General features: G+C 45.2%; 1 protein-coding gene across 1 annotated transcript in view; it reads left to right on the top strand.

The window, feature by feature from the left end:
- The first annotated feature begins 200 nt into the window (after nucleotides 1–200).
- The window catches only part of eps8l2 (EPS8 signaling adaptor L2), a 598,035-nt gene continuing 571,429 nt past the window's right edge, over nucleotides 201–26,806 (top strand). The window contains exon 1 of the mRNA XM_078549092.1: nucleotides 201–215. The gene's annotated coding sequence lies outside the window, so the exon portion shown is untranslated. The remainder of the gene's footprint in view (nucleotides 216–26,806) is intronic.

Genomic DNA, 26,806 nt, shown 5'->3' on the forward strand with positions numbered 1-26,806 from the left:
GGGGTGATGGTGAAGTGGACCAGGCTGTCCCGGAGAGAACAGTCCCTACGGAATGCCGATGGGGGGGAAGGGGGTTGAAGGGAAGATGTGTTTGGTGTTGGCATCATGCTGGAGTTGGCGGAAATGGTGGAGGATGATCCTTTGAATGCAGAGGCTGGTGGGATCAAAAGTGAGGACAAGGAGGACCCTATTATGGTTCTGGAAGGGAGAGGAAGGTGTGAGGGAAGAGGTGCTGGAGATGGGTCAGGTACGGTTGAGGGCCCTGTCAACCACTGTGGGTGGGAAACCTCAGCTAAAGAAGAGGGAAGACATGTCAGAAGCACTGTTTTGGAAAGTGGCATTATCTGAACAGATGCGATGGAGGCGAAGGAACTGAGAGAATGGCATGGAGTCCTTACAGGAAGCGGGGTGTGAGGAGTTATAGTCGAGGTAGCTGTGGGAGTCGGTAGGCTTGTAATGAATATTGGTGGGCAGCCTATCACCAGAAATGGAGACAGAGAGGTCAAGGAAGGGAAAGGAAGTGTCGGAGATGGACCATGTGAAAGTGATGGAGGGGTGGAGATTGGAACCAAAATTAATACATTTTTCCAGGTCCAGACAAGAGCATGAAGTGGCACCGAAACTGTCATCGATGTACCAGAGAATGAGTTGTGGGAGGGGGCCTGAATAGGACTAGAAGAAGGAGTGTTCCACATACCCCATAAAGAGACAGGCATAACTGGGGCCCATGTGGGTACCTATAGCCACACCTTTTATTTGGAGGAAGCGAGATGAGTTTAAGGAGAAATTGTTCAGTGAGAGAACAAGTTCAGCCAGACGGAGGAGAGCGGTGGTGGATGGGGATTGCTTCAATTTACCCTGACACATTTAACACTGCTACAAGCCTCATGCCCACATCTCACAGCTTGCACACACTGTCAGCTATTCAACCTTCAACCGTAACAGCCACCTCATCTAATCTCATTGTCTCACACTCAGACATTTTTCCCTTTCTCTTGCAGGGCAAGGTGGCATCTAACCAATGGGGGACAGGTCTGGCAGTATGTCCTAGTCTCCACAGAGTGCTTGCCATCAATGAAGCAGCCATGACTGAGGCCGTGGCCAGCTGCAGGGTTGAAAGCATCAAAGATTAGGTATCCTCATACCTAATCCTCTTTCTCATATCCCACTTGTCCTTCATCCCACAAAATGGTGTAAACATGCACCTCTTGCTATTCCCCCACCCTCTCCCCTCACCATAACCCTCCCCTGGCATCTTTCTCCTTTCAGAAACCAAGAAATACTACCTGGCTAGGCAGTGGGGGAAAGACAAAGTGATGGAAGAGCAGGAAGACATTGATGATGAAGAAACACCATCACTTGCTCACACACGCATAGCCACTTGCTCAAATACTGACACTATGAATATTTTAGAGGGCATGGTTAGACTCTGGGGACAAGTGGGCTGCAGCCAGAGTAAGGGACAAGGGTAGCACAAGTCTTACCTTACCAGTGGGTGAGATTTCACATGAGTTCTGTTGCAGGTGGCTCAGGTGAGGGCATCATACAGAAAAAGGCTGATGGGTATGCACACCGAAATGCTTGTTGTATTGGCAGGCCTGCTAGAAAGCCTGCGGTCAGTGGTCAAAGACATGGAGGAGCCTGGCAGCAATTTGACAAAGGGCTTTGTACTGTGCTTGGAGCTCATCCATTCCAGCATGGAAGTGGTGGCCAACTTCATGGCAAAATCCATGATAAAGAGTCTGAGGTCCGATGTCTCAGCTTCCATTACAGCACCAGCAATGCTTGGTCCTGTAGTGGAATCTCAGAATGAAGTCATGGAAGTTCATACTGCTGTCACCATAGCTGCAAATATAAGTTTCCAAAGGGGCTTGCAGGGTGTCACAGCAGTCCAGCAACCTCTACAACATGGATTACTTGGATTGCTGAGGTCTCTCCCTAAGGAAGAACAGCGGCTCTATGGAGCATGAACACATTGTCCTCTCTCAGGGTGGCAGCATTTATACTCCCACCACTCCCACTCTGCCAGTGTCCTTGCTGTAGCCTGTCAGCCAGCCAGACCAGGCTACTGCCACCCATGCTGAGGTGGTGCAGTCCGAAGCTGGGCCAGAGTTGCTCGAGGTCAACCTGCAAGACAATTTGCAGTCTTCACCATTGAAAGTTAACAGCCTTCCACAAGCCATGCTATTGCAACTCAAATAGCACTGAGACAGGCAAAGATACACAGATGGGAAAGAACAGAGAGTGATTACCTTACTGTTAGCTAATATGGCAATGCTTTATTTATAATATTGGCTTGGAATGTTTATTTTGTGCTGCCTTTTGTAAGAGCACTGTGGCCAAGGGGACACTATGATAGTCAGTAATAAATGGAATGGAAGATGTGGGACAATTGATGATGGTGTTCTTGTTTACTCACACTGCTGTCAAATGAAACAATCATGGGGAGCTCCACCAGAAAGGGGGTAGGTTGGTAGAGTGGCAAATAGTGATGAAGATAGCCATAAATTGCAGGAGGATATCAATGGACTGGTCAGGTGGGCAGAGCAGTGGCAAATGAAATTCAACATGGAAAAGTGTGAGGTTATGCACTTGGGGAGGGCTAACAAGGCAAGGGATTACACTATGAATGGTAGGACCCTGGAAAGTACTGAAGATCAGAGGGACCTTGGTGTGCATATCCACCGTTCTCTGAAGGTAGCAGGGCAGGTAGATAAGCTGGTTAAGAAGGCATATGGGATACTTGCCTTTATTAGCCATGTCATAGAATACAAGAGCAGGGAGGTTATGCTGGAACTGTATAAAACACTGGTTAGGCCACAACTGGAGCACTGCGTGGAGTTCTGGTCACCACATTATAAGAAGGATGTGATTGCACTGGAGAGGGTGCAGAGGAGATTTACCAGGATGCTGCCTGGGCTGGAAGGTCTGAGCTATGAGGAAAGATTGGATAGGCTGGGGTTGTTTTCCTTGGAGCATCGAAGGTTGTGAGGGGACCTGATAGAGATGTATAAGATTATGAGGGGCATAGGTAGGGTGGATAGGGAGGCACTTCTTCCATTAGTAGAGGGGTCAATAACCAGGAGGCATAAGTTTAAAGTAAAAGGTAGAAGGCTAAGAGGGGAGTTGAGGAGAATTTTTTTCACCCAGGGGTTGGTGGGAGTCTGGAACTCACTGCCTGAAAGGGTGGTTGAGTCAGAAACTCTGGTAATATTTGAGAAATATTTAGATATTCACTTGCATTGCCATAGCCTCCAGGGCTATGGGCCAAGCATTAGAAAAGGAGATTAGTGTAGTCAGATCTTTGTTGATCAGCGTGGACATGATGGGCCAAATGGAGACTCCTGTGCTGTAAACATCTATGAGTCTATGAGTCTCTCTTCCTCTTCCTCCTTCTCCTCCTCTTACTCAACTGCTGCCCTCATGATGGCCAAGTTGTGCAGTAGGCAAATTAATATTGCAGTGACTAATATTGCTGGGCTCTTCTAGGGTGGGCCAGGCAATTCGAAATATTGTTTAGGCAATGACCTGCTCAATCTCAATTTGTGCGGTAGCATTGCTTTCACATTACGCATGTTACCCATATGTGCATGGGTTGCAAACCAGAGGCACGAGCCATGTGGTCACAGGTACCTTGTTGTCCAGTAGCCACCCTCTGGTTTGTTATTGGGGCTCAAATCTAGATTATATTGCAGACTGTCTCAGAATTGCTGCCAGGATACTGAGGAATGACCTGTATAAAGATTCATAGTTACTTTCACAGGCACTGGCAATGCCATCCTTGCCCTGCTTTGAGGTTGCAGTTTTGCCTGCAGCAAGTGGCAGATTTTAGTGAGGACGTATAAAGTTTTACAATGGTTACAGATTAGAAGGAGGCCATTCAGCCCATTGAGTCCATGTTCACTCACTACAAAAGCAATTCACCTAGTCCCACTCCCCCACCATTTCCCCGTAGCCCTGCAAATTTGTTCTCTTCAGATAATTATCCAATTCCCTTTTGAAAGCCAAGATTGAATCTGCCTCCACCACACTCTCAGGCAATGCATTTCAGATCTAACCACTCGCTGCGTAAAGAAGTTTTTCCTCATGTCACCATTGCTCCTTTTACCAATCATCTTAAATTGGTGCGCATCTGGTTCTCGACCCTGTTTCCCCTATCTACTCTTTCCAGACCCCTCTTGATTTTGAATACTTCCATCAAATCTCTACTTAATCTTCTATTTATCATAACTTCTTTGCTCTTGTACTATAAACCCTTACTTATAAAGCCCAGGATCCCACCTGCATTATCAACCGCTTTCTCAACCTTCTCTGCCACCTTCAATGATTTGTGCACAGATACCCCCAGGTCTCTCTGCTGCTGCGCCTCCTTTAGAATTGTATCCTTTATTTTATATTGCCTCTCCTTGTTCTTCCTCCCAAAATGAATCACTCCACACTTCATGGTATTAAATTTTATCTGTCACTTGTTTGCCTATTCCACCAGCCTGCCTATATTGAAATTTATCATGCTCCTCACAGTTAATCATACTTCCAAGTTTGGGTCATCCACAAATTTTGAAATTGTGCTTTTTACACCAAAGTCTAGATCATTAATATATATATCAAGAAAAGCAGTGGTCCTAACATGGAACCCTGGGGAACCCCATTATATGTCTTCTTCCAGTCTAAAAAACAACCTTTTGTCACTTAGCCAACTTTGTGTCAATGCTGTTGCTATCCCTTTTATTCCATGGGCTATAACTTTGCTAACAAGAACATTATGTGGCACTTTACCAACTGTCTTTTTGAGGCCCATTAGTCTTAGTGAAGCAGAGATGTCTGAGATGCTAAACAAAAACAGAATTACCTGGAAAAACTCAGCAGGTCTGGCAGCATCGGTGGAGAAGAAATCAGTTAACGTTTCGAGTATTCACGACCCTTCGGCAGAACTGCCAAAGTTCTGCCGAAGGGTCGTGAAGACTCGAAACGTTAACTGATTTCTTCTCCACCGATGCTGCCAGACCTGCTGAGTTTTTCCAGGTAATTCTGTTTTTGTTTTGGATTTCCAGCATCCGCAGTAGCTTTTAGCTTTTTGTTTTTATGTCTGAGATGCTGTTTGTTCCTCACTGACCTTGAGGTTGGAGAATTGCTTCCTAAACACTCTGAATGTGGCCTTCTGCTCATTCAAGCTGCTTGTCCTACTCTGTGGCAACTTTGCTCATTCTCATTGTCATTCTGTCATCCAAGTGGAATGCCTAATACTGCAACCATGTCTGTGAGCAAGTGGTCTGTGCGAAATCCTTGAAGTCAGGAAAAATTCCTTAAGCATGTCGCACACCGCTGACTAAAGATTTCAGCAACTATAACCAACTCTGGAAACCATGAAACATTTCTACAATCGCAGCAAGAGCCAGTAGAAACGGATCAGGCTTAGGCCTGAAAGTAGTTGATGATCCCTTAAAATAACCACTCGTTGGGGGTTCTTCCTCCTGGTGAATGGGTGTTCAGTTGTGCCAGCTAAAGCAAGGGCATTAGCTGAGGTGTAGAACCCCAAATTGCAGGGCTGGTGTCAGATCATCATGTCTTGCCTACCCTGCACACTTCTGGCAAATGCTCCCTGTGCATGTGCAAACACACTCAGCAAGCTGCCATTGGCATGGCCAGCACCAAAGATTTGTGTGTGTGCACCATGAATGTCATTTTGGAGGCAAACCAACACCCATGGGGCAGAGAAAATGACCACTATGCATCCAAAATTTGAGGTATCACATTCTAGATTTGTTCATGAACAATGGTTGAAAGGTTGTTTTTTCAGCAATAGCCCGCAGCAAGGTGCCCAAATTCATCAAGGAGGCAACACCTTCAGAAAAGGTGAGGGTTGGAGTGAAGTTTGACAGGAAAAGCAGAGTAAAATAATTAATAGCTCTTGAGAAGTGGGCCTGATTCTTACGTTCGTCGGGCATGCGCGATCAGCTGGTCCAGAAGCAGGCGCAAAATGCGCTTCCACCTGCAATCAGCCCCCAGCCACGATTTCACGCTGTCTGGCCAATTAATGGCCAGCCAGCATGAAACGCGCACTGACAAAGGCTCAGCACTGCCGGTGGGACAGGAAGAGGGCGGGCACCAACATCACCACGGGTGCTGGTGAACACTTTCACTGAGCTCCCTGAAGGCAGATAGCTGCCTCAGAGAGCTGCAGATCTGCAAATAATAAACTGTCCAATAATAAACTGTCCAATAAACTCCAACTGTCATGTTGACAAAGCTAAAAGAACACACTTAAGAATACATACATTTTATATTGTCACCTAGATGAAGCATCATATAAGTAAGCATACACTCTTCATGTAGGCTTGTTTAAAATGTTGCTTGTAGTGTGTGCATATAATGCTGATGCAAAGGTTTGTAACATACTTGAGTGGGTAGCTAGAGCAGGAGATTTTGGAGCAGTGAGGGAGATTTAAGCACCGTAGTTAAGGGCGTTGCACAAATATAGGCAGGACTGTTAATGAAGCTGCCACATTTCTACCTTTAGGAAAAGGTCTCCTGTCTGGGAACCTGTGGAATGGTTCTTACAGCAGGTAATAGCTTCTCTTTGACAGCTTCTTCAATCTCCCTCCTCTGCCCTTGGTGGTTCCCTTGCTGTTTATTACAGGGTGGACACATGATGACATCTATGCAGTTGTTTAATATGCAGGAGGTGATCACAGTCATTAATAACTTAAGAGGCAGGGCATCCTCATGACTTTCCCAGGCACCTGAAGTGTTTCTTCAGCAGGCCAACAGTGTGCATGCTTACCGCTGGTGCTCATGAATACTCTAGAGGCCTCATATGTTTCATAGGTTGGTTGAGTGGCCCATCTTACCTTGAGTAACTCTAGTCTGACTGAGGTAGTTACTTCAAACTGGTTTATTTATGCTATATACACTATATACATAGGTAGGCACACCTGTCTTGAGTACACACTACTCCATTTGCTCGTCAGAGTCTCTAGCACGCCTGCTGATGTCACTGTTACATCATGATACACATCACTAATTCATTATTACAACTATTAACCCATTATACTATACCTCTACCAAGTATAGTATCAACTTCCTTAATAACAATATTGGACTATTTCTTAAACTACTTATATTACATTTAGCTTACCATCACCTCCCACAAAGTTCAAAGTTCACAGGTTAAGTTTTTGTGGTGCCTTCACAACTTTCCCTGATCTTGTTGTGGCCATTGAGTAAGGGTGGTGATCTTGAAGCGGTTCGTTGGATGGGTCACCATTCTGCAAGTTGATTTATGTATTCTGCGGACCTTCATCCCAAAGCATATGGTAAACAAACACATGTGTTCTTGTAGGCTAACAATATCAGGCCTTTTCTATTTCTTCTGAAATTGCCTAAAGGTGGTTGGATGAGATAGGAACATGGTTGTTCCATTTGATGAAGGACTATGCCTTCAGTTTTTGGTCCCTAATCCAGATGATCTTGACTTGTGTTAAGGGGGGGTAGAGTCTTGATTCTCTGTCTGGAGTTATACCAGTTCCCCCATTTGTCATGTAGGATGGTCTCCATGTTCCTTATTCTTATTTGGTCATCTGCTATAACGTTGGATTGCAGGTTTTATTACAGCAAAGGAAGCTGTCAACCCATGAGCAGTTCTGCCAGTGAAAAGTCATTAGTTAAAGGTGTAATTCTGTAGTTCAACAGGGCTGAATTACAGTCATTAACATCTTAATAATTTTCACAGCTCTTTCAGCCTCTCCATTGGCCTGTTGATGGAGAGAACTGGTAACAGGGGTGATCCCACAGTTATTTGTAAATTTTTTGAAGTGTTCGTTGACAAATTGTGGCCCATTATTCAAAACAAATTTTGTCTGGAAACCCTTGCATGGTGGGAATATATCCTGTGTTACCCTTATCACATTCTCAGCCATTGTAATGTGGAGCCTGGTGGCTTCTAACCACCTGGAGTAATAGTCAACAGTAATGCAGTATGCTTTTCCACACAAGACCAAGAGGTCAAGTCTCAGTTTTTGCCAAGGTCTATCTGGGAAGCAGGACGGTAATAGAGGTTCTGTGGCTGGCTAGCTATTAATTACACAGGTGTGGCAGGACAAGACAAAATCTTGAATTGCCTTTGAAATGCCTGGCCACCACACAGATTGACGTGCATGTGCTCTGCACTTAAATATTCCCAAGTGACCACCATGGATTCTATGGAGAATGTCCTCCCCCATCATCTTGGGTATCACCAGGTGGTGGTTGAAGACCAGAAGATCATCCACTATCATTAGATGCTTTCGTCGTTCATGATAATTTTGTAGGAGCTGGTCAGTCGGACTGTACTTTGACCAACCTTTTTGGCAAAATTTCCTCAATTGGGTAAACTCCAAACCCTCCTTCTGCATTTTTCAGACCTCTTGCAGCTGTTGTTCGGAGACTGGTAGGGAAGTTGTTATGATAAATGAGAATGCATCTACCTCGGAAACAAATATGAAGTCCTGGGTAACAGCTTGATCCACTATAGCTCTGGAGAGGGCATAAGCCATGGTCTGCATTTACCTAGCTGTTATGACTGATGCAGTTGGTAAAGCAGAGTTATTTTAAAATCCCAGAGGGAAACTTTAAACAACTGTCATAACCAATAATTTTAAGTGTTATGTTTGAGATGCAAGTTTAAACTCAGGGATCAGACTACTAGCTCTCGAGGTTTTACATTAAACTAAATGAAACATTTTATTAATTTACACAGGTTAAAATATATGTACACATGGCTACAAATTACTACTATCATAACTTTTAACAAATTCCCAAACTAATCCCCATTAAGGCAACCGCAACCCATAGACTTAACCAAACACCAGGCAAAGCATTTTCACCTTACAAATTCAAAATGATGTTCTTTTCACATGGAGCCAGCTTACAGCTGCCTTTTGATCTTACATTGCCTATGCCTGCACACCCAAAAACTACTGAAGTTATACCTACCAGCCCCATTGAGTGTTAACTCAGTTGGCTCCCAGGTCAATTCTGTGCTCCTGCCCCCACACAGAAGTCACCTTTCACGTCTCTTGTGTCAAAGTTTCTACCTTTATTGTGCACATAGCCTGACACTGGGTATTAAGGAACTGGATGGGTTATAATCATTTACATGTCATATTTCTGGGTATAGCTAATTGAAAAAAGGGGATCCATTGTTCCAGATCTCCACTTATCCAGTACCATGTGTAATTACACAATCTTGTTTTTCAGTGACCAGGAAGCGCCCGCCTGTTTGTTGGTGGTTTAATTAAATGACGTCAATGATGTCAGTTTTGCTTCAAGCACACAATTCACTGGCATTTAAATTACCATAGTACTGTTCACCTATATGCCCCACAGAAAATGGCATCCAGAGTTTCAAGGAGCTGTGCTGTGATCATTCTAGGCTGCCATTGGGGACAGCAGCAATGTAAAAAGAAGAATTTGCATTCATAGAACTCAAGAATGTCCCAAGTCACTTACTGCCCTTGAGGTACTATTGAAGTTTAGTCAGGGCTGTACTTTAGAAAATATTGTAAATAGGTCACGGATGTATTAAACAAATTACAAATGCATTGTTTGCTTGAGCAAGCAATTTCATGTACCCTATGGACAACTGGCAGCAGTATGATAAGGCCATGTAATTCTATGGAGAGGCAGATTCCCAAGAGTGTCAGGAGTTGTAGATTGAATGTTAAGGCTGGATTTTCATCGTGTGGTGGAGGCGGACTCAAACGCAGTTGTGCCTGAAACTTCTTGCTACTGGCTGGTGTGCTAGTCTCTTGGCATGTTCCTGCTTCTGGCCTATTTTGTCTGAGGCTGCTTCTGGGGGCTGATGGCTATCCACCCACTAGGCGTGGGTAACCAATCAGGTCAATTAAAGTGGCAACTGAAGGCACACATTATGCACCATCGGTAATTCTCCAGATGGCATACATGATTCCCCTACTGAAGCCAAAGCCTGTTGGATGATTGGAGGTGACCTCTAGACAGCAGGCTGGGGTTGGGGGGTTGGATGTGGGGTAGTGGAGGGAGAACAGCATTGCCTCATTTAATGTTCCCCTCAATCTTGAGTTGCCCTCTCGTTTTCCTCGTCATTCCACCAGTATTTCCAGATTCCTGACCTGCATTCCATTCCATGGCAGGATTGTGATCCAGGAATGAAAATCCAGCCCTGTATGCCCCCTGCATGTTTCCCAGTAGAAGAGAATTACCAAAATGAATCAGAATTGGCCATATCCTATGGACACATGGTTAGTTGAGCATTGTATTATGCAACTACATGCATGTTCTCCAGGCAGCTGTCATGATGTTTTCATAGTAAAATAGCTCACTTTGTTACCAGCATTTTGTTCACAAAAGAAACTGGCAGAGTTGTTCTTCAGCAAACAAGGCATGGATTATTATTATGGTAGTAAGTGATACGTATCATAATGTTACAATGACATCAGCAGTCATGTGCTCGAGACTCTGAGAAGCAGCTGGAATAGTCTGTACTCAAGAGAGTTGTGCCTACTTCATAACTTATAGTGTGTAAATAAACCAGTTTGAAGTAACCCAGCTGAGTCAGACCAGAGTCACTCAAGATAAGATAGGCCATAGACCAACATATGAAACATGGTATCAGCGGTGGTGACACCAATCTAACAACGGTTTGGTGCCATTCACAGAACACCCATGGCGCCAAATTGGAAGAAAACAGGAAAGTAGCAAGAATCTGAAAACTTACCTAAGAGGGAGGCAAAACGAGTTTTGGTAGCAATGTGAGCACCGACCCAGTGGTCACTGCCCTTTCCGCAGCCATTCACAAACAGTGAGAGTCCACAGAGAGGCGAACATTAGGGGCTGAATTTTCCTCCCGTTGGGGGGGAAGTTGATGGGCAGGCACGTATGGGCACACTTCCAATTGGCACCCCTGATTGGCGGCGCGGCGCCATTTTACGTGGGTGGGCTAAGTAAATACATTTGTTGATTTAACTCGGTGATATACTTTAAGCACATCCCCCAACATGCCACCCCCCCTAACCTAATCTCTTCATGTTGTTTCACTAAGTGTTCTCCATCACATCACTTTTCAAACCCATTCAATTTTCAGCAGCATCCAGACTTCATTTTCTATACATTTCATCACCTCCCCATTTATCCATCCACTTTTGATATTCACCCCAATCCTTATGCTATGTTATGCATGTTTCTCATACTTACCCTCACTAAATGCATTACATCCATCAGGTTAATGCCTCAGGTCTGTTTATTGGCCACTTGTAGGTGGAGAGAATGCAAAATGCAAAGGAGAGGGGCAGGACCAGGGGTGGACCACCACAAATAGTCCAGCATACAGATACAGAGGAGACCATGGAGATAAACGGTAGAGATCAGAGATGGAGAGACAGGAAACTCATAGGTAGCTGGTACCAGAATTACAAATATCTTTGACTCACATATGCTGACTTCATCAATGACCAAAATGAGATGACTGAATATGGTGATTGGGAAGATTATGACTTTGCCACGACAAAATCATACCCCTTCCAGGGCCTTCACATGTACAGTGAGTATTGTAGAACATCCAAGAGACAACTCCTCAAACAACCTCATTCTTCCTGAGGAGCTACTGGCACAGGACTTACACCATGCACCAGTGCAGAGACTTGGACTTTGGTAGATCCAATTAAAGACTAAATCAACTAGTGATTCACAAATCAAGTGCACACAAGCAGGCACTGGTGGCAGGGACAGATGTGGAGAGGTTGCATTGAGGACCACTATCCTCTCCAAGCTCTGCTCAGCTGGACACAGATGCTGAGCCCTGGGCTTATCATTGAGATGGAGAATGCTAGAGATGCCTCAGCAACCATTGAGTTACTGACAGATGTGCAACACACACTCTCCATTGTAGCGGAGAGGTTGGGGGAGTCCAGTGCAATCACTAGTGCATTGGTGGCTCAGGGAATTGTACAGATATCTACTGTGGAGATAGAGTCTGTCTCCATGGACTATCAAGCATGGCTCTCAAATGAGTCCATGCAGGTCATGGACCATAGCCACGCAGATTTAGGATGCCAACTTATCTGCTGCCTTAAACAGGATAATGTAGTGGTGGGAAGGGATTTCAAAATTGAATTTGTTTTGTTTCACTGAAGGTTAACCTTGGCAATATTAAGGCATCCCAGGCAGCAATGTAAGCAGCTGGTCTTGTGATGGGTGTCCCACCTTCATCGTTTTCTCATTCAAAGATGCATGTGAGCCCCTTGTTCTTCTTTACCTGCAAACCTCACTCCTGTGTGTGTGCTGAACCCACACAGCATGTCAGACTGCCATGGATGACAATGGTCTTACTCTTCAGATGTGCTGTCAAATACACCCATGGCCCCTCCCATCCTAATCTTATCAATTTGAAATCCTTAAAGGCTGCAAAGAGATGTAGCAGCACAAGAACTCCCTGACAAACATTTGCCAGGGCAAATTGAGACAGCAGTCACAATGTGAGCTTTCATTCAGATAGGCTCATGACAAGTTTAAATACCCTCCTGAACTGCTGCTCAAATCCCTCTCTCTTATCCTGCCCAGTTTCACGAGCAACAGGAAACCTGTGCTGTTCAAGTACACTTTGGAGGCAAGTTAAAAATTATTTTAAAATACCTCGCTTCTTGTTTCATTAATTGCCAGTACCCAAATGTGCCTCTGTTAAACCCAGGAGTGGGCACATTGGAATCAGGCTGGGCTCCTGTTATGAAAATCAAATATCTTTCCCTCCACCTGTTCTTGGGAGTTAAAATTTCCCTCAAGAAGTTGGAACAATGGCAGCACGATGGCAGCAACAAACTAGACACGCAATTTAGTTTATGATCAAATGTTTGTGAGCAATTGCAATACAATCAAATATTCACTGACCCTCATGCCTCCCCGTGAGGAGCCAGGCTCAAAAAGAATAAAGGTGGCAGAATCATTGCTATAGTTGAGCAGCCGTATCTATGATCCACACTTCCTCCCCGTGGAGGTGTCCGAATCTATCCTACTCTGTTATGTAACCTGGCAAAGGTGCTGAGAAGCACCAATAGCAACAACAGTTTTCTTGTATTTCTGCAACTGAGGTTGGAAACAGCCATAAAATATTATTGAGAGCTTGCCAATCAGTTAGTCATTGTAAATTAAAATCTTGATACTGAGAGAAATTTGACTTGAAGCAAAATCTAATAAATACATTTTAGTGGGTCATTTTTCTTTCTTCGGTTAGAATATTGAAGAGGAAAACTGGTCCCAGTCAGTTTGAGGCATGGCAACCATTGATCTAGTTTATTTTAAACCCATTTCACTGCAGTGTATTTGCTTGGATTAACTTTATTTAAAGGTTAGGTCTGCAAGAGAGAGGGAGAGAGAGCAATTGCCATGCCGTAACTTTGCAATGCCCATTTTCTCTAAATATTGTCCTGTTTCCAAGTGAGATTCATTTTGAATAAACAAATGTTGCCTGATACCCAGAGCCAGCCTTTGAGTCATTGATTACTTTTTTTTTTGCACAAGGAGGAGAGCTGGATCCAAGAATAAAATAAACAGTCTCTGACATGCTATTTTTGGCTGTGCTGGTGGAAGGGCAGAGCAGTCTGAGTTCAGATCCCACACTCTGTAGATGCTTGAACTAATTGCACTTTGGACAAATTCTGCCAATTCTTAGTCCCATTGCTAAATGGAACTCATACAGCAGCTGTGCCCCCTCCAGTATGCAGAAGGACAAACTAATATTGCCAAATGCCAAGCAGAGAATGAGCAGAGTGTTGGGAGGCAGGTTTTAAGGGTTTTTGTTGGTGATGATAAAAATTCATTCAGAACTTTCATAACTAATAAATATAGGACAGAGAAACAAAACAGTCTTTTACCTGTCAGTGTTGAAGTGAAGAAAAATGGACTTCTGTTTTAAAATTCATGGGCTGGATTTTCAATCCAGCGGGTCGGGAACCTGATGCCTGGAATATTTCCGGGTTCCAAACCCATGTCACGATTTTAAAATGCAAAGGGCCTAGTCAGCCCAAGGTGGGTTCAGTGCCCAATAAGCAGCACCTAGAGTTGCCTGGTGGAAGGACATAGAAACAGAGGGCCTTGGGAAAGGCAAGTGACAGCCATGACTATGCTTGTCATTCACTGAGGTAACGTCGTTAGAGGGTTCACAGAGGACTGGCATACGAGGGTTCATAGACTGCCGGTGTAGGAGTATTCACAGAGGGCCGGTGTAGGAGCATTCACAAAGGGCTGGTGAAGGAGCATTCACAGAGGGCCGGTGTAGGAGTATTCATAGAGGGCTGGTGTAGGAGGATTCACAGAGAGCCAGTGTAGGAGTATTCACAGAGGGCTGGTGAAGGAGCATTCACAGAGGGCCGGTGTAGGAGTATTCACTGAGGGCCAGTGTAGGAATATCCACAGAGGGCTGGTGTAGGAATATCCACAGAGGGCTGGTGTAGGAATATCCACAGAGGGCCGGTGTAGGAGTATTCACTGAGGGCCGGTGTAGGGATATCCACAGAGGGCTGGTGTAGGAATATCCACAGAGGGCTAGTGTAGGAATATCCACAGAGGGCTGGTGTAGGCGTATTCACAGGGGGCCAGTGTAGGCGTATTCACAGAGGGCCGGTGTAGGAGCATTCACAGAGGGCCTGTTTAGGAGCATTCACAAAGGGCCGGTGTAGGAGCATTCACAGAGGGCTGGTGTAGGCGTATTCACAGAGGGCCGGTGTAGGCGTATTCACAGAGGGCCGGTGTAGGAGTATTCACAGAGGGCTGGTGTAGGCGTATTCACAGAGGGTCGGTGTAGGCGTATTCACAGAGGGCCGGTGTAGGAGCATTCACAGAGGGCCGGTGTAGGAGCATTCACAGAGGGCTGGTGTAGGCGTATTCACAGAGGGCCGGTGTAGGAGTATTCACAGAGGGCTGGTATAGGCGTATTCACAGAGGGCCGGTGTAGGAGTATTCACTGAGGGCCGGTGTAGGAGAGTTCACTGAGGGCCAGTGTAGGAGGGTTCACAGAGGGCCGGTGGAAGAGGGTTCACAGACGGCCAGTGTAGGAATATCCACAGAGGGCTGGTGTAGGAGTATTCACTGAGGGCCAGTGTAGGAATATCCACAGAGGGATGGTGTAGGAATATCCACAGAGGGCCGGTGTAGGAGTATTCATTGAGGGCCGGTGTAGGAATATCCACAGAGGGCCGGTGTAGGAGTATCCACAGAGGGCCGGTGTAGGAGTATCCACAGAGGGCCGGTGTAGGAGGGTTCACAGAGGGCCGGTGCAGGAGGGTTCACAGAGGGCCAGTGTAGGAGGGTTCACAGAGGGCCGGTGTAGGAGGGTTCACAGAGGGCCGGTGTAGGAGGGTTCACAGAGGGCCGGTGTAGGAGGGTTCACAGAGGGCTGGTGTAGGAGGATTCACAGAGGGCTGGTGTAGGAGGATTCACAGAGGGCCGGTGTAGGAGTATCCACAGAGGGCCGCTGTACGAGGATTCACAGAGGGCCGGTGTAGGAGCATTCACAAAGGGCCGGTGTAGGAGGGTTCACAGAGGGCCAGTGTAGGAGGATTCACAGAGGGCCGGTGCAGGAGGATTCACAGAGGGCCGGTGTAGGATAATTCACAGAGGGCCAGTGTAGGATAATTCACAGAGGGCCGGTGTAGGATAATTCACAGAGGGCCGGTGTAGGATAATTCACAGAGGGCCGGTGTAGGATAATTCACAGAGGGCCGGTGTAGGATAATTCACAGAGGGCCGGTGTAGGATAATTCACAGAGAGCCAGAATAATAAGGCATCCCCTTTGGAGGCAGAGGCAAGAGAGCATGCAGGCTCCACCTCATCTGGGGAGCACGGTACAGGGGTAGGCACGAGTGCAAGGCACCTCACTGACAGTTGCGCTTTTTGGATCTCCTGGGTAAAGCTATCTCAAGTTTTTTTGGTCACTCATGTCTTCTGTAGTAATTATAATTGCTTATGATTTTGATCAGACATGTGTATTATTAATTCTTGATGTCTGAAGTGAAATGCATGTTTCGGCGGGGAGCTTGCAGTGGGGTGGGTGTGTGGGTGAGGGGCTGCCGAGGTCAGGGTCTGGGCTGGGGGGGGGGGGTGAGTCTGGTGTGGTGCAATGGTCTGTGGTTTGGGAGAATATTGGTGGCGGAGACCCCATTCCCCCACCCCACCGACCCCGCTGTGTTCACGACAGCCACACCCTGACGTTTCCCAGACACTGTGCTTTCCCTGTGTCTCCTGATTGGAATTTTTAAATTGCTCCTCTGATGCCTGTTAATGAGTTCAGCAACAAGTTGAACAACCCGTTTATTGGAGGCGTGCAGGTTTCCCAGCCCCACCCTCCCTTTGAAAATCATGACGCATTCCGGAGGCATCGGGATCCACTGGCACCGCCTGGGTATGCAATTTTCAATATGCACCTAATTCCATGCTTGCCCCATCAGCAATGAAAATCCAGCCCCATATGTTTACATTTTAGAAATTGCTATCCCTTTGTTTTAAAAATAATCAGATGCAGCACTCTGAAATTGGAAAACCTTTTTGACATCAGCTGCTTAGCAACAGGGAATGATGTGTGGCATTGTTCGCTTAAAAAAAAGGAACAACCAATTACAACCTTAGCTTAAACTGATTACGTCAACTATGTAGCATCATTAATTTAACAGCTGGTATCAGTATCTTCTGATGGCTGTCCAACTTTATTTAAAATTGGTTTTGAAACAGAGCTACAAAATGCACCAGGAAAGGTAATGTTGCAGCTTATTCCAGTCTGATGCATTAGGGGTTCTCAATCTTTTAGCTCCTGAGGTCCCTTCCCCTGTTGTGTTACAAAAATTCCACGGACCCCTTAATGGAGATAATTCTGTATACAAATTACATTTATAATTAAACATGTATATTTATTATTTTTGTTTTACTCACTTAACATGAGACATGTTGCTGAGCAAACATTTTGTTGTTCCTTTACCACCGATGTAACGAACATGACTTTGTCAGAGGGAGGTCATGCCTAACAAATTTGATTGAATTTTTTGAGGAGATGACCAGGTGTGTAGATGAGGGTAGTGCAGTTGATGTAGTTTATATGGATTTCAGCAAAGCCTTTGACAAGATCTCATATGGGAGATTTATAAAGAAGGCAAATGCACATGGGATACAGGGTAATTTGATAAGGTGGATTCAAAATTGGCTTAGTTGTAGGAGACAGAGGGTGAAGACAGAAGGCTGCTTTAATGACTGGAATCCAGTGGCGTACCACAGGGATCTGTGTTGGGTCCCCTATTATTCATCATTTATATAAACAACATAGATGACTATGTGGGGGGTAGGATTAGTAAGTTTGCGGATGACACAAAGATAGGCCGGGGGGTTAATAGTGAGGTTGAGTGTCTTGGGCTACAGGAAGATATAGACACGATGGTCAAATGGGCAGATAAGTGGCAGATGGAATTTAACCCTGAAAAGTGTGAGGTGATACATTTTGGCAGGAGTAATTTGACAAGGAAGAATTCAATGTGAACAGCATGACACTAGGAAGTTCTTAGGAACAAAGGGACCTTGGCATGTGTGTCCATAGATCTCTGAAGATGGAGGGGCATGTTTGTGGGGTGGTGAAAAAGATATATGAGACACTTGCCTTTATCAATCTAGGCATAGATTACAAAAGTAGGGAGGTCATGTTGGAGCTGTATACAACCTTGGTGAGGCCACAGCTGGAGTACTGTGTGCAGTTCTGGTCACCACATTATAGGAAGCACTGGAGGGGGTGCAGAGGAGATTCACCTGGGATGAAACATTTAAGTTATGAAGAGAGGTTGGATAGACTCGGGTTGTTTTTATTGGAGCAGGGAAGACTGAGGGGCGACCTGATCGAGGTGTACAAGATTATGAGGGGCATGGACAGGGTAGATAGGAAGCAGCTGTTCCCCTTAGTTGAAGGGTCAGTCACGAAAGGCCACAAGTTCAAGGTGAGAGGCAGGAGGTTTAGGGGGGATATGAGGAAAAACTTTTTACCCAGAGGGTGATGATGGTCTGGAATGTGCTGCCTGGGAGGGTGGCGGAGGCGGGCTGCCTCACATCCTTTAAAAAGTACCTGGCATATCATAACATTCAAGGCTATGGGCCAAGTGCTGGTAAATGGGATTAGGTAGGTAGGTCCGGTGTTTCTCACGTGTCGGTGCAGACTCGATGGGCCGAAGGGCGTCTTCTGCACTGTGTGATTCTGTGAATGGAGGTGAGTAAATAGAACATTTTAGAAATCTGTAGTTATCATGATCTGTGGACAGGCATGCAGCTCACATTTTGTTAGCACCCAATTTAGTTTAGTTTGACTTTAAGTGGCGGTCCCATGGTAGTCAATGCCGCAGAGCAATTTTCATACACCATGACTGGAAAATTTCTGAGCTTGCAGTGGGGTGGGAAATGCCCCCACGAATAAAATTATAAATAATGTATCCCACAAAGAGCTGTGTTTTCTTAAAGTTTGTAGAGCTCGATGTAAGCAGGGGTGTCCATAAAAATATTAATAAATACTCAACAGCATTCCATAAAGGTTAGGAAAAAGTATCAACATTCTCAAAAAGGGCTTGTTAATTTTTAATCATTGGAAAGTTTGCAACCAGCAGTTACATGTGATCATGCAGGAAGCCCAAATGTGATACAAGATGGCAGCAAGCTTGGGACAGCAAAATAAACACAGCTTCTACTGTAGTCACTTGAAGGCACAGTTCAATGTTTATTCAGTTTGTTTCCTAAAAGCCATTAATTGAAATCCAGTTTCAAAAGCAACAGAAGCTGAAAGCGATACATTGACACAGAACATGTAGCCTGATGTTAAGGTCAGCCTGACAGTCGTCTCTTCCCCCGCTATCAGTATCATTAATTTCCAGCAGCTGGGTTCCCACACGTGCCATTAGGCACTTTATGTGCAGACTAATTCATCCTCTATTCTGCCTCTTGTTGCATGCTGCAGACTCTCTAATCATTCCTGTGTGTTCACCTCACAGTTACAGTCAGTACCTGGGTGAGGTCAGTACTTTACTCATCACATCTATGTCAGCACTGAAACAGAGGGCTGGTATCTGCTTCTTTCCCACATCAGTGAGGATGAGAGGTCCTGACCACCCAAATAAGTCTATAGATATGTTGCAGCTTCGCCGCCGACAACCCGGACTCAGGCTGCACAAGATGGTGTGTGAGGTACGCTGTAGCAAGTTGAGATACTCCTGACTTCTATTCAACTCTGTCCTCCTTGCTCTTAATCTTTACTGGTGTACTGAGCTGTTTTCCCACAGCTCCACCTCCACACCACGAGTAAGGATTCAAACAGCATTGTTGCCTGTCAGTAATAAGAGGAAGTGCTGGAAGGATGGTAATGTCAGTTAAAATCTTGTGTTTGGCAGAGACCTTGACAACTCACAGACCACCAGTTGAGAACCACTCTGCTACATCACTGAATTGTGCTTCACAATGTTTTTGTTCCCCCCTTGTGTACGTTTTTTCTCTCTCTCTCTCTGTTACCTGACTCAACGATTTTACAAAGTATAAACACAGGTGCTCGTGCTAAGCGTACAAAGTAAGCAAGCACAAAGATAGCAGCTCATGACGGAGTGCAGTTTAAGACAGAGTGTAACCTTGGGAATTTGGTAAGGGGAATTCAGATGCATTGTGGGTCTGAGCTTCGGATATTTTGATGCATCAGGGAGGGGGAAAGTTACCTGGGCCCTTTGTTCCAGGAGGCAGTCACACCCCTTAGGCTAGGTTCTTCAAAGTTGGTCTGTGGTCAGGGACAGGCAGTGTGACTGTAAGTGAGACAGGTATGGAGATCCAAAAGACAGCACTGGAAGAGCTTCAATCCTTGTAATTTTCCAATAGGTTTATGATTCTTGCGGCTTGTGTGGATGCAGGGAATGCAGGGAGGATGAGGAAAAGTGAGAGGGATAGATACAGTTCTCTGCAGCCAATAGCATGGGTCCTGAAGGCTGTGTTGTCTGCCCAGTGCCAGGGTTAAGAATATCTCCTCAGGGCTGGAATGGAGCTTGGAATGGGAGGGGAAGGATCCAGCTGTTGTGGTCCATGCAGGCACCAACAACATAGATAGGACTAATAAAAAGGTTCTGCTGAAGGACTATGAGCAGTCAGGGGCTAAATTGAAAAGAAAAGCCATATAGGTAATAATCTCTGGATTACTACCTGAGCCATGAAAAAATTGGCATAGGATCAGAGAGTTGAACGTGTGGCTCAAAGGGTGGTGTGGGAAAAATGGGCTTTGATTCAATGGGCTCTGGCAAAAAGAGGGAGCTGCACCATTGGGATGGCCTTCACCTGAACTGCACTGGGGCCAGTGTACTGGTGAATCGTATAACTATGGCTGTAGAGAGGGCATTAAACAAAATAGTGGAGGGAAGATTTAGGAAATTAAAGAGAAAGGACAGGGCAATAGTGCAGGGTGGCAATGTCGGTAATGATAACCAGAGTGTGACAAAAAGTTATAGAGTGTACCTACATAAGAGTGCAACGGCAAATAAGGTCAGAGTAGGTAAAATGGTAAAAATATATAATTAAAGGCTCTTTAGCTGAATGGTCACAGCATTCGTAACAAGATGGATGAATTGATCACATAAATAGAAACAAATGAGTATGACATGACAGCCATTACAGAGACATGGTTACAAGGTAGTCTAGGCTGGACCCTGAATATTCAAGAGTATTTGACATTTTGGAAGAACAGGAGGAAAGGAATAGGAGATGGGGTAGCTCTGTTAATAAAGGAGGTGATCAGTACAATGATCTTACTTCAGGTGAGCAAGAATAGAATCAGTTTGGGTGGAGATAAGAAAAAGGAGAAAAAAAAGTCACTGGTGGGAGTAGTTTTTAGGTCCCCTAACAGTCGCTACACAATAGGACAGACTGGGGGATATGCTGGGCCATGAGGTTACAGGAGTAGGCCATTCGGTCTCTGAGTTGATCAGCTGCCTTTCAGTAAGACAATGGCTGATCTGATTGTGGCCAGAACTCCACTTTCCTGTCTGCCCCCCACCACTGGCCCCCACTCCTCCCCATAACCGTTGGCTCCATTGTCAATCAAATATCTGTCTAACTCAGTCTTGAATATATTCAATGACTCAATGTCCACTGCTTGAAGGGAGGGAGTTCCAGGATTTTGACCCAGTGAAAGTGAAGGGAAAGTGATGTAGTTCCACGTCAAGATGATGCATTGATTAGAGAGAAACTTGCAGGTGGTGGTGTTCCCATGCAGCTGCTGCTCTTGCCCTTCTAGGTGGTAGAGATCACAGATTTGGAAGGTGGTTTTGAACGAGCCTTGGTAAGTTGCTGCAGTACATCTTGTAGATGGCACATACTGCTGCCACTGTGCATCGGGTAGAGGGAGTGAAAGCTTAAGGTGGTGGATGGGGTGCCAATCAAAGTGGGCTGCTATGTCCTGGATGGTGTCAAACTTCGTGAGTACTGTTGGAGCTGCATTCATCCAGGCAAGCGGAGAGTATTCCATCACACTCCTTTTTTATTATTCATTTATGAGATGTGGGTGTCATTGCCCAGCATTTATTGCCCATCCCTAATTTCCCTTGAGAAGGTGGTGGTGAGCTGCCTTCTTAAACTGCTGCAGTCCCTCTGGTGTAGGTATACCCACAGTGCTGTCAGGGAGGTTTTTAACCCGGTGACAGTGAAGGAATGGCGATATATTTCCATGTCAGGATGGTGAATGGCTTGGAGTGGAACTTCCAGCAGGTGGTGTTCCCAACTTGTGCCTTGTAGATGGTGAACAGGCTTTGGGGATTCAGGAGGTGAGTTACTCACTGCAGAACTCCCAGCCTCTGATTTACTCTTGTAGCTACAGTATTTATATTGGGGGTCCAGTTAAATTTCTGTTGAATGGTAATCCCCAGGACATTGCTAGTGAGGGATTCAGTGATGGTAATGCCATTGAATATCAAGGGGAGATGCTTAAATTCTCCTTATTGGAGACTGTCATTGCCTGGCACGTGTGTGGTGCAAATGTTACTTGCCATTTATCAGCCCAAGACTGAATGTTGTTTAGGTCTTGCTGCATGTGGACAAGGACTGCGTTGGTATCTGAGGAGTCGTGAATGGTGCTGAACATTGTGCAATCAGCAATGATAATAAAGGAGGTGATCAGTACAATCATCTTACTTCAGGTGAGCAAGAATAGAATCAGTTTGGGTGGAGATAAGAAATAGGGGGAAAAAAAGTCACTGGTGGGAGTAGTTTTTATGTCCCCTAACAGTCGCTACACAATAGGACAGAGTGGGGGATATGCCGGGCCATGAGGTTACAGGAGTAGGCCATTCGGCCATCCCTACTTCTGACCTTATGATGGAGCGAAGATCAGGGAAGGCTACCGCCGCCAATTTGATTAGTCTAATCAATGTGAAGATTAAAGTCACACATGGTTATTGTAGTACTTTTCTTGCAAGCTTCTCTTATTTCTTTATGTAGACATGCTTCAATGGGAAGACTATCCTTGCCCCATTTGAGGCCCTTAAGTGGCCAACTAATGGCCATTTAAGGGCTGTTTCCCACACAGCCCCAATTTTTAGGCTGGCAGGTGGATGAAAGCTCAGGGGGGAAACCTGGAAATAGAGAAAGTTCAATCTCAGGCGGAAAGGGATGTTCACCTCCATCAGAACCCCCGGAAGTCCCGCTTTATGCCGAGCAATGGTCGTTAGAGCATAAAATGGCAGCGAGGCTGTCAGAATTGGCAGGGATGTGTTCAGGCCAAGGTAACTCAAGATGCAGTGATTACATAACAATAAATTTGGGCTTTAAAACAGGATTAGATCAGTTTGGATGGCTTCCATTCTTTCATGTCATGCCTACATATGAAGAACAATGACTTGGGCATGGTTCTGGAGGGTTGCCAGTGCCCATGGAACTGTACTGCAAAAAGAGCCAATTTCTTCAGGAGAGGGGAGGAGAAAATTGTAGCAGTGAAAGAGAACCTCTGAATCAGCCTCTGAGCCTGAGCAAAGTTGTGCAACAAATTTACATAGGGTAGAACTTTACATTATCCACTACCTCCACCCCCATCCCTCTCCCCCCCACTCCCCCACCACCTGAGTGAGGGTAGTAACCCAGAGCAGCATAAAATTGGATTCCATGACAGCGGTGCCATGCCCGTTGCCTATCTTCCTCTGTTGATATTTTACCAATGGTGGATGGCACTGGGTGGCCTTTTTATTAGCTGAAGTGGGGAATCTCTGCTGTTCAGGCACCCTTTGTCCAATGGAGGTCCCCCTGCTTCATAATACTCCACCATACACAATTTTACCCTGCATCACCATCCACCACCCCACCCTCACTGCAGCCTGCCAGGCAGGCCATGGAGAAACCCTCCACTCACCTTCTCATCCAGCTACACGGCTCTTCAGCAGGGTGAACTGCTTGCAGTCCCAATAGTGGCCACTGCTCTCAGTGGTGCTGCTGGGACTAGAGAGCTACCAGCCATCTGATTGGTTGGCAGTTCTCAGAGGCGGGACTTCTTCCCAGGTGGAAGTGGAAGTCTCATCCTGCGGTAATTAACAATCCGATGGCCATAAAATGGGCTCAGGGTGACCCAGGCTAACGGAGGAGGACTCACCCTGTCTTTTAACCGGGGGTGGGGGGGCGGTGCCATGGCCCCCTTGCAAATTCCAGCCCGTAATTATGTTGGTGTCAGGATCAAATGTATTATTTGATTTGATTTTGTCAGTTTATAAAAAAGACCTAGCCATTGCAGTATCACCAGGATTTGCAATTGAGCAGCCTTTGAACAGAATTGGAGACTACTGCTGTATCGTTAATTTAAAAATGCACACTATTCTGAATCTGTGATGAAAGACCACAGGCAACACTGAAGCAACCATATCACCAAACAAGAGCATGAAAAGCAACTGAAATCTTGTGAAATGAAAAGATAGATGTGGGAGACACGAGGCCAAATAACTGTAATCCTGTGCTTCCTGTCAGCTGTCCCCATGCTTTTTTAAACAGCTTGCATCAAAACGCACTGAGGAGTAAGCAGAGAAGTACACAAGCCTTTCTGGAACAGACATTTAAAATGGTATGGCTGCGTAGGAAGCTTGCTTCAGCATTCCTTCATCATGAGAGGGGATTCAGGTCTCGAGTGGCACAGGTGCAATGCAATTCCTGTTGGGCTTCTGCATGAGTGAGCCGACACCCAGAATTCCTTGGCTTAACAGTGGGGCTTTTAACATATGAAGTGAATGTGCCAAGGAATCTTAATAGTCCCGAAATGATTCAGGAATATACTCTGTGTCACTGTTGACCAACAAGTTTTTTGAAACTATGAAGTTTAATTCTTGATTTCTGTTTTAGCTTTCACTCTTGAGCTGCCTGTTTTGACTTGGTAAATATACTGCCCAGAGTGGGACTAGCCACTGGCCAGGAACATCAGCTTCAATCCCAGGTGTATGCTGCATCAGCTACTTTTATCCCAGGCTGCAGCAGCAGTGCTACAGCTGATCTCAGTACCCCAAGCGAGTTTAGAAAATTCAGATGTGATTTCAACTACTGATCACTATTCAATACCTCCTGATAAAAACTGCAGGTAAATGGATGCCAGATGAAGACACGATCAGGTTCAGCTTTTGTGCCCCTACCATTTAAATAGCCTACTAACATTCATTGCTTGTAGTCACAAATAAAGAATTGCCACTGTCTTAAGGTATCAGAGGACAGCCAATGGCCGAGGAGAGAAAAGGAGAAAACTGATGATAGAAAACCAAACTCCAGTCTGTTCCTTGGACATTGACAATATTATTCACTGCTGGTGAATAACTAGGGGATCTGACATGGCGTACAATAACTTATTCTTCAACCCATCATCACCCTGCCCCAAGAGATGCTCCATCTGCAGCCAAACAGGTAAATAAGCAGAAGAGTCACTCTATAGGCCTCCAGTAAAAATTGGTCACATCAATTTTCAGTGAAGGCAATAAAGATAGGGCTGGGATGCCTTTCCCTGGTAGTTTTTCATGCTTCCTGCCTGGATGGAGACAACATCTGGTTCATGCTTGATGCCTCCTTGCTCTGGTGCAATCAGGACGACTAATTTAACATTCTCAAAAAACTCTAATAAATTTGTCAAACATAATTTTCCTTTCATTAGATCATGTTGACACTGCCTAATCATATCATGACATTTTAAGTGTCTTGTTAAGATCTCCTTAATAAGGATTCCAGCACTTTTCTGACGACTGATGTCAGGCTAACTGGCTTGCAGTTTCCTGCTTTCTCTCCTTTCTTGAATAGTGTTGTTACATTTGGTAATTTACAATCACAGAATCACGGAATTGTTATGCTGCAGAAGGAGCCCATTTGGCCCATTGTGTCTGCACTGGCTCTCTGAGCATTTTAACTTAGTACCAATCTCCTGCCTTTTCCTTGTAACCCTGCACATTGTTTCTATTTACATAATCATCCTGAATGCCTCAATTGAACCTGCCTCTACCAGACCTCCAGGCAGTGAATTCCAAACCCTAACTACTCGCTGTGTGAAAAAGATTTTTCTCACCTATTTGCTTCTTTTGCAAAACACTTTAAAACTGTGTCCTCTGGTCCTCGATCCGTTTATGAGCGAGAACAGTTTCTCCCTATCTACTCAGTCCAGATCCCTCATTATTTTGAAAACTTCTATCAGGTCTCCTCTCAGCCTTCTCCTCTCCAAGGAAAATAGTCCCAACTTCTCCAATCTTTCCTCATAACTGAATTGTCTCAATCCTGGAACCATTCTCGTAAATCTCTTCTGCACTCTCTCCAATGCATTCACATCCTTCCTATAGTGTGGTGCCCAATATTCTAGCTGAGATCTAACCAGTGTTTTATATAAGTTCATCATAACCTCCCTGCTCTTGTACTCTATGCCCCTATTAATGAAGCCTAGAATACTGTACGCTTTAGAAACAGCTCTCTCTACCTGTCATGCCACCTCTCCACTTGGACCATTTTCAAATCTTGGGAATGTTGGAAGATCACAAACAACACATCCACTATCTCTGTGGTTTCTTCTTTTAGAACCCCAGGATGTATGTCGTCAGGCCCAAGGGATTTGTCCCCCTACAAAACTGCCCCTACTGCGGATGCTAGAAATCTGAGATTAAAACAGAAAATGCTGGAAATACTCCAGCAACTGTGGAGAAAGAAACACATTTAATGTTTCAAGTCGATGATCCTCCATAAGAACTGGGTAAGTTAGATATCATAGAATGGTTACAGCACAGAAGGAGGCCATTTGGGCTGTCGTGTCCATGCCAGCCTTCTTCAAGAGTCCCCCTCCCCTGCTCTTTTCCCATAAATTTTCTCTCTTCAGATAATTATCCAATTCTCTTTTAAAAGCTTGGATTGAATTTTTCTTCCACCACAATCTCAGGCAGTCCATCCCAGATCCTAACCATCAAATGGGTAAAAAATCTTTTCCTCATATCAGTATTGCCAATCGCCTTAAATCGGTGTCCTCTGGTTCTCAATGGATTTGCCAATGAAAACATTTTCTCCCTATCTACTCTAATTCATGAATTTGAGCACCTCTATCAAATCTCCTCTTAACCTTTTCTTCTCCAAGGAGAACAGCCCCAGATTCTCCAATCTATCCACATAATTGAAATTTCTCATCCCTAGAACCATTCTCATCTTTCTCTCTAATAGCTTCACATCCTTCTAAAGTGTGGTGCCCAGAACAGTTGAGACTGAACCAGTGTTTTATAGCCTACCAAGCAATTCAGTTGTATTGGGATGGGCAACAAATGCTGGCCAGTGATG

This window comes from Cetorhinus maximus, chromosome 9, assembly GCF_964194155.1.
Source record: "Cetorhinus maximus chromosome 9, sCetMax3.hap1.1, whole genome shotgun sequence".
NCBI lineage: Eukaryota > Metazoa > Chordata > Chondrichthyes > Lamniformes > Cetorhinidae > Cetorhinus > Cetorhinus maximus.